We start from the raw sequence: 9,764 nt of genomic DNA, 5'->3' as shown, positions 1-9,764 counted from the left end.
GTCTTGGGTAATGTGATACTTGGCAATTGTTGTGCTCATGTTTAAGCTCTTGCATCATATGCTTTGCACCCATTAATGAAGAAGTACATAGAGCATGCTAAAATTTGGTTTGCATATTCGGTTTCTCTAAGGTCTAGATAATTTCTAGTATTGAGTTTGAACAACAAGGAAGACGGTGTAGAGTCTTATAATGTTTTCAATATGTCTTTTATGTGAGTTTTGCTGCACCGGTTCATCCTTGTGTTTGTTTCAAATAAGCCTTGCTAGCCTAAACCTTGTATCGAGAGGGAATACTTCTCATGCATCCAAATACTTGAGCCAACCACTATGCCATTTGTGTCCACCATACCTACCTACTACATGGTATTTCTCCGCCATTCCAAAGTAAATTGCTTGAGTGCTACCTTTAAAATTCCATCATTCACCTTTGCAATATATAGCTCATGGGACAAATAGCTTAAAAACTATTGTGGTATTGAATATGTAATTATGCACTTTATCTCTTATTAAGTTGCTTGTTGTGCGATAACCATGTTCACTGGGGACGCCATTGACATAGGCATCCCAAATGGGCCTGCCGAATATAGTACCCGGGGTTTACTGAAGGCCCACTACCCGAAGAATAAGAAGATTCGAGAGCCCAAGATGTATTTAAGGAAAAGATAGAGTTGTAATAGGAAGTGTTATTTGTAATCTGGCGGGATGAGTTAGAAACCGTCCCGGACTCTGTAAACTTGTATAGCACGAATCCCTCGGCTCCACCTCCTATAAAGGGGGAGTCGAGGGACAAAGAATCAATCGAATCATTGTCTGCAAACCCTAGTTTTCATAATCGTCGAGTACTTTTCGGCTGAAACCTTCGAGATCTACTTACCCTCTACTTCCAACTAAACCCTAGCCTACAATCCATAGGCATTGACAAGTTGATACCTTGCCAGCCATCAACTACTCTTTGTTGAATTTCATGTGAGTTGCTATGCATGTTCGTCTTGTCTGAAGTAAGAGCGATCTACCACCTTATGGTTAAGCATGCATATTGTTAGAGAAGAGCATTGGGCCGCTAACTAAAGCCATGATCCATGGTGGAAGTTTCAGTTTTGGACATATATCCTCAATCTCAAATGAGAAAATTATTAATTGTTGTTACATGCTTATGCATAAAAGAGGAGTCCATTATCTGTTGTCTATGTTGTCCCGGTATGGATGTCTAAGTTGAGAATAATCAATAGCGAGAAATCCAATGCGAGCTTTCTCCTTAGACCTTTGTACAGGCGGCATAGAGGTACCCCTTTGTGACACTTGGTTAAAACATGTGCATTGTGATGATCCGGTAGTCCAAGCTAATTAGGACAAGGTGCGGGCACTATTAGTATACTATGCATGAGGCTTGCAACTTGTAAGATATAATTTACATGATACATATGCTTTATTACTACCGTTGACAAAATTGTTTCATGTTTTTAAAATCAAAGCTCTAGCACAAATATAGCAACCGATGCTTTTCCTCTATGGAGGACAATTCTTTTACTTTCAATGTTGAGTCAGTTCACCTATTTCTCTCCACCTCAAGAAGCAAACACTTGTGTGAACTGTGCATTGATTCCTACATACTTGCATATTGCACTTATTATATTACTCTATGTTGACAATATCCATGAGATATACATGTTATAAGTTGAAAGCAACCGCTGAAACATAATCTTCCTTTGTGTTGCTTCAATACCTTTACTATGAATTATTGCTTTATGAGTTAACTCTTATGCAAGACTTATTGATGCTTGTCTTGAAGTGCTATTCATGAAAAGTCTTTGCTATATGATTCACTTGTTTACTCATGTCATATACATTGTTTTGATCGCTGCATTCACTACATATGCTTTACGAATAGTATGATCAAGGTTATGATGGCATGTCACTCCAGAAATTATCTGTGTTATCGTTTTACCTGCTCGGGACGAGCAGAACTAAGCTTGGGGATGCTGATACGTCTCCGACGTATCGATAATTTCTTATGTTCCATGCCACATTATTGATGTTATCTACATGTTTTATGCACACTTTATGTCATATTCGTGCATTTTCTGGAACTAACCTATTAACAAGATGCCGAAGTGCCAGTTGTTGTTTTCTGCTGTTTTTGGTTTCAGAAATCCTAGTAACAAAATATTCTCGGAATTGGACGAAATCAACGCCCAGGGTCCTATTTTGCCACGAAGCTTCCAGAAGTCCGAAGAGGAGACGAAGTGGGGCCACGAGGTGGCCACACCCTAGGGCGGCGCGGCCCCCCCCCCCTTGGCCGTGCGGCCCTGTGGTGTGGGGCCCTCGTGCCGCCTCCTGACCTGCCCTTCCGCCTACTTAAAGCCTCCGTCGCGAAACCCCCAGTACCGAGAGCCACGATACGGAAAACCTTCCAGAGACGCCGCCGCCGCCGATCCCATCTCGGGGGATCCAGGAGATCGCCTCCGGCACCCTGCCGGAGAGGGGATTCATCTCCCGAAGGACTCTACGCCGCCATGGTCGCCTCCGGAGTGATGTGTGAGTAGTCTACCCCTAGACTATGGGTCCATAGCAGTAGCTAGATGGTTGTCTTCTCCCCATTGTGCTTCATTGTCGGATCTTGTGAGCTGCCTAACATGATCAAGATCATCTATCTGTAATTCTATATGTTGCGTTTGTTGGGATCCGATGAATAGAAAATACTTGTTATGTTGATTATCAAAGTTATGTCTATGTGTTGTTTATGATCTTGCATGCTCTCCGTTACTAGTAGATGCTCTGGCCAAGTAGATGCTTGTAACTCCAAGAGGGAGTATTTATGCTCGATAGTGGGTTCATGCCTCCATTGATATCTGGGACAGTGACAGAAAGTTCTAAGGTTGTGGATGTGCTGTTGCCACTAGGGATAAAACATTAGTGCTATGTTCAAGGATGTAGTTACTAATTACATTACGCGCAATACTTAATGCAATTGTCTGTTGTTAGCAACTTAATACTGGAGGGGGTTCGGATGATAACCTGAAGGTGGACTTTTTAGGCATAGATGCATGCTGGATGGCGGTCTATGTACTTTGTCGTAATGCCCAATTAAATCTCACTATACTCATCATGATATGTATGTGCATGGTCATGCCCTCTTTATTTGTCAATTGCCCAACTGTAATTTGTTCACCCAACATGTTGTTTATCTTATGGGAGAGACACCTCTAGTGAACTGTGGACCCCGGTCCAATTCTCTATACTGAAATACAATCTACTGCAATACTTGTTCTACTGTTTTCTGCAAACAATCATCTTCCACACAATACGGTTAATCCTTTGTTACAGCAAGCCGGTGAGATTGACAACCTCACTGTTTCGTTGGGGCAAAGTACTTTGGTTGTGTTGTGCAGGTTCCACGTTGGCGCCGGAATCTCTGGTGTTGCGCCGCACTACATCCCGCCGCCATCAACCTTCAACGTGCTTCTTGACTCCTACTGGTTCGATTAAACCTTGGTTTCTTACTGAGGGAAACTTGCCGCTGTGCGCATCACACCTTCCTCTTGGGGTTCCCAACGGACGTGTCAACCACACGCATCAGTCACTAACAATGGCAAAGCCTCAAAGGGCAAAGCCACTAGTGGTGACCGCACGGGGCCAAACGATCACTATGCATTATTTGTTGATTATTATGGTGATGTCTATGCTAACTATGTTGGCCCTCCTAATGGCTATGCTTATAGAGAGTACTCAATTTGGGTACCAAAAGATATTGTTGCCATTGCAAAGGAACCCATTAATCGATGGGTTCCTAAATCCTCTACTTGATTTTGTAGGGGTATTCCTCCGGTGGTCCAAAATGGGTGTTTGATAGTGGATGCACCAATCATATGACCGGAGGAAAAGGTGTGCTTGATCAATTCATTGAAGATATCAACAAGAAGACAAGCATTACCTTTGGTGACAACTCAAAGGGAAGGTACTTGGGTATGGCAAGGTAGCAATCTCTAAGGACGAGACCCATAGAGTGTTCATCACCTTCGCCAAGAAAGCTCAACGTATGTATGAATCCGAGATCAAGGCGATTAGGACTGACAATGGCACCAAGTTCAAGAACTACACTATGCAAGAGTTTGTTGATGATGAGGGCATCAAGCATGAGTTTTCGGCGCCATACACTCCTCAACAAAACGGTGTTGTTGAAAGGAAGAACCGGACTATCATTGAGATGGCAAGAACCATGTTGAGTGAATTCAACTCACCCCACAACTTTTGGGGAGAAGCCATCTCTACGGCCGTCCACTACTCCAACCGGCTCTTCCTCCGTCCCCTCCACAACAAAACCCCATACGAGCTCCTTACCGGTAACAAGCCTAATGTCATGTATATTCGTGTCTTTGGATGCAAATGCCTTGTTAAGAACAACAAAGGAAAGCTCGGTAAATTTGAAACTAGAACCATAGAGGGTATATTTGTTGGATATGCGGAGAACTCTCACGCCTATAGATACTACAACCAGTCCTCCGGGACTATTGAAGTATCTTGTGACGTGGTGTTCTTGGAGGATAATGGCTCCCAAGTGGAGCAACTTGTTCCATGTGTTGCAGGTAATGATGATGATCCATCTAGTGCCATCAAGCATATGGGCATTGGACACATCCGGCCCATGGAGGTTCATAATGATGATCAAGATGATGGAGTAGATGTTTCAAGCACGCCACAAGTGGAGCCTAGCTCAACTCAAGCCGAACCATCAAGTGCAACTCAAGAACCATCCTCTACTCAAGATGAGTCTCAATCCGAAGAACAAGAAGAAGATCCTCATTCCATGGAGCAAGATCATGATGACGATCAAGAAACATCCTCAACTCATGATCAAGCTCAAGTGGTCCCTCATGATCAAGTACTAGCAAGAGATGAATTCATTGATCATGAAGGAACCGTTCGGAAGATCAAGGCCGCTACAAGGGCAAGTGACATGAAAGTGGATCAAGTCCTTGGTAGCATCTCAAGAGGAGTGGTAACTCGTAGACACCATGCATTACTTATCACTTATTGTCAACATCATGCTTTTGTGTCTAGTTTTGAACCACTTAAGGTACATGAATCCTTGGTCGATCCGGATTGGGTAATTGCCATGCAAGAAGAATTGGAGTGTTTCACTCGTAATGAAGTATGGTCTCTAGTTGAGAGACCCAAGGATCATCGCATCAATGTCATTGGGACCAAATGGGTATTCAAGAACAAGCAAGATGAGAATGCCATTGTTATACGAAACAAAGCAAGGTTAGTGGCGCAAGGGTTTGCCCAAATAGAAGGTATGGATTTTGAGGATACCTTTGCGCCGGTAGTCTGCCTTGAAGCGATTCGTCATTTGCTTGCATTTGCATCTTTCCACAATTTCAAATTATATCAAATGGATGTGAAAAGTGCATTTTTGAATGGTCCCCTAAAAGAAACCGCATATCTGGCTCAACTCCCGGGTTTCGAAGACCCATGCCGACCCAACCACGTGTATTTACTCCATAAGGCACTCTACGGTCTCAAGCAAGCTCCACGTGCTTGGTATGAGTTCCTTAGGGATTTCTTACTACATGATGGGTTTTGCATGGGTACGGTCGATTCCACCCTTTTCACCAAGCGGGTTAAAGGGGGTGGCCTCTTTATATGTCAAATATATGTTGATGATATTATCTTTGGTGGAACTAACCCCAATCATAACAAAGCTTTTGAGCTATTGATGACTAGGAAATTTGAGATGTCCATGATGGGAGAGTTGAAGTTCTTTCTAGGCTTCCAAGTGAGGCAACTTGCAAAAGGCACCTTCATCTCTCAAGAAAAGTATGTGAAGGACATGCTCAAGAAATTCAACATGACCAATGCGAGTCCAATGAAGACACCCATGCCCGTAAAGGGGCAACTTGGTTCATGTGACGGTGAGAAGGATGTGGACATAAAGGTATACCGCTCCATGATAGGATCCTTGCTCTACCTTTGTGCCTCTAGGCCGGATATCATGCTAAGTGTAGGGATGTGTGCTCGTTTTCAATCCGCTCCCAAGGAGAGCCATTTAGTGGCGGTCAAACGGATACTAAGATACCTTGTTCTCACTCCTACTCTCGGGCTATGGTATCCAAAGGGGTCAACCTTTGAACTCATTGGCTATTCGGATTCCGATTGGGCCGGTGATAAGGTTGATCGGAATTCTACCTCCAGGGCTTGCCAATTTATTGGCCGGTCATTGGTGAGTTGGTCATCCAAGAAACAAAACTCCACCGCCCTATCCACCGCCGAAGCCGAATACATATCCGCGGCATCTTGTTGCACTCAATTGTTATGGATGAAGCAAACCTTGAAAGACTATGGTGTGTCTCTTGGTACGGTGCCTCTTCTTTGTGACAATGAAAGTGCAATAAAGATCGCCAACAACCCGGTTCAACATTGTCGCACCAAACATATTGACATTCGCCATCACTTCCTACGTGATCATGTTGCCAATAAGGATATTGATCTCACTCATGTGGGAACAACCTACCAATTGGCGGATATTTTCACTAAGCCTTTGGATGAAGCCCGCTTTGTTAACTTGAGAGGAGAACTTGGTATTCTTGATCCTAAAAACTTGGATTGATTAACTTCTTGCACTATATTCTTGCATTTATCTTGCTATCTAGCTTAGAGGCATAGCACATATGGGGATAGTCATCTTACCATGTCTTGGTATGATGCATACCTATGTGTGCAACATAAATAGACCCAATGTCATTATATGGACCCAAGCATGTCTCTTCGCGGTCACATGACATTTGTGCTTTCACATAGGGGGAGTAATTCCCCGCCCCTCATTGAGCCTTCATTACAAATTGATTTGACTATATAAGGCCCAATGATCTTATTGCGAGCATCATTTCCAAAATGACTTATGATTCTTGATATACACTTCGAATCATGCCCATTGTTGCTATTCACATCTTGTTTGGATTTTCTCTCCAATGGGTATGCCTAGAGAACTTTGTGTTTCCAACCCCTTGTCTATGCTCATCTCATCATCATCTATCTATCTATATGTACATGTCATCATTTGAGCACTCACACACATTTACACAAAGCATAGGGGCAAAAACGAGGCAAAATTAGACAATTCTGGGGTGGCCGGTTCCTGGCCCGGTTGGACCGGGTCCCTGACCGGACGGTCCGGTTGACCGGGCGGCAACCGGGGTCTGGGCCGGGTCAGCCGGTCACCAGCCCGGTCTGACCGGCCTCCTGACCGGTCGCGCGCCTACTATATATTGGGGAAGGGATACCCCTTGGGGTCATCTTCCCCATTGTTCCCCAACCTCCAACCTCCATGGCCGGCGCCCTGACCATCCCCACCACAGCCTAGGTCCTTCCCACCGCTAGTTCCTCCCCAAACTTCACCCAACCGTAGATCGGGGTCTCTCAAGCTTCTTCACCGAAGGATTTGGTCCTTCTCGAGTTCGTTTGGGAGATCTTGGGGATTTGGCCCTCAAGCCCTCTTCACGTGTTCTTCTTGCTCACTTGGGCACCAAGGACAATGTCATCGGGTAAATCTCCCTTCTATTCCCTCTCCTTCTTGCTTTCCCTCTCCCATTGCCACATGTTGAGGAAAGTTGAGAAAACTTAGGGTTAGGGTTTGTAAAGTCCTCATGCCTTTAGAGTGTCTCTCATCACAATGCACTTCTCCACTATATTGCTATAGTCTATATTCAAGTTTATGAGCTTTTGCATGGTTTTGTGGTAGAAAATCTGGGCACAACATCACAACTCGATAGACCCGGTCACACGCCCGGTCGACCGGCCGCTCAACCGGCCGGCCCGGTGCATGGCCCGGTCAACCGGGCGCAAACCGGCCTGTCCGGTCTGCTGTCCGGTTGGACCGGCCTGTGCGCCGGGTTGCCCAGTTTTCGCACAATTTCATCACTACACTTGGATATATGCTATGCTCTTTTGGTTTCTCTCTTATTGATGACATGTACACTTACCCCACTGCTATCCATGCTCTATTTTTCTCATTCACAGATAGTTGGAGTGGTGAGAACAACCGTGGCAATATTGCCAAGCGAGGAAGGACTGTTGACCCTCCCCGCCGTTCTAGTAGTCGCGCACCACCTCAAGCTCATCAAGGCACTGACATTGGCAGCTCAGCTCGGGGTAGAACCAAGTCTGTTGCTACCAAGCACAAGGATAAGCATGTTGCCCAAGTGGATGATGAGGTAGTGCCAACCATCAATGTTGGGGCTGCAAACCGTCTTGAGTGGCAGGAATGGAGGACAGTGAATCCGTATCGCTTTGAGAAGCCAACTTACACTCGTGCGGACAAGGCATTCTGGACCAACACACAAGCAGCCCTCTGGGAGGGATTCTATGATTCTCATGAGTATATGAAGCATGGTAATATTGTATCACCCAAGGCCATCAATCCTGACGAACTTACCTTGCATGATGCCACAAAGTATCGTTTTGTGGTTCAAACCTTGAGGAATCTGGGATTGTTTGACCTTGTGTGCCTCAAGCCTGATGATACCCAAGATGATCCTACCTGTTGTCCCCTCCTTGTCCGTCAGTTTCACTGCACTGTCTTCTTCCATGATGATGAAGACCGCACCCTCACCTGCATGACCGGCAAGACGAAGTACTCATGCTCCTACTCTCAGTTCCGTGCAGCTATGGGTTGTGGTGATGACAGTAATCCAGGGTACAGGATTCATTCACGGTCCAGGCTTACTAGGGGTGACATCTCTTTCTGCTATCCTGCGAACCCTACGCCTGGACCTCCCACTATCTCTGGGATGTACAACTCATATCTAGTACTTGCCAAGCTGTTCCGTGAGAACCTCATCAGCAAGTCTGGCGACCACAGTGAAGTCCGGAACTATCACCTCAACTTGATGTATTATTTTCATCCTGACAGGGTCAGGAAGATTGATGGCTGTGATCTTATCTACAGTGAACTGAAGAGAGCAATTATGGACCGCATGACTCCCAACTACGCCCAATATGTTCAGCGGCTCATCAACTACATTGTTCAGGGTCAGGAAGTCATCATGGAACCATTCAGGTTCCCCATTCAGGAGGCCACTCGTTCAGACGTTCCCTCCATGATGCCCCCCACTGAGCGCCGTTCCAAGGCACACCATGATCATGATGCTAGCTCCAGTCACTCTCGGCGCTCCCAGCATGGGGCCGCTCGATTCTTCACATGCATGTTCCGAATGTGCAAGAACAGCAATGATGTTGCACATCAGACCCTTTCTATCACCCAGGAGACACGGAGGCACCAGAATGAATTCATGGCCTCAAGGAACCACCTTGTTCCTCCTCCTGGACCTGAGATGGAGCCTGTGGTAGCACCTCAGTGGGAGATGCCTCTTCTTACCGATGAGATGCTCCAGAATTTCGACTTCTCCGTGTACGCTCATGGTGCTCTTCCTACTAGGATTGCTCGTGCTTCCACTCCTACTGCTGATGATGCTGATGATAATGCGGGTGATGATGATGCACGCGAGAGCTCCTCCTCGCTTGGGTTTGGTCACTACTGATGGGTCCGATAGCATCTCTCCTCTTTTCTTCGCCTTTTTGGTGTTCCGATGCCAAAGGGGGAGAAGAGAGTAGAGTCTAGGATCACGGGGTTCTTTGATTGCCACAAGCCATGGGAGCTGCTTTATTTGGATTTTATATGGCTTGTGCTTGTTTACTTTGAGTTTTTCAAGAACCATTTGCTATTTCCAATAATTCGTGTATGGATGTGTATGGATGACTATTATGTG

Source organism: Lolium perenne, chromosome 5, assembly GCF_019359855.2.
Source record: "Lolium perenne isolate Kyuss_39 chromosome 5, Kyuss_2.0, whole genome shotgun sequence".
NCBI classification, from domain to species: domain Eukaryota; kingdom Viridiplantae; phylum Streptophyta; class Magnoliopsida; order Poales; family Poaceae; genus Lolium; species Lolium perenne.
The sequence above is the reverse complement of the archived record's forward strand: the minus strand, read 5'-3'. Positions refer to the sequence as shown.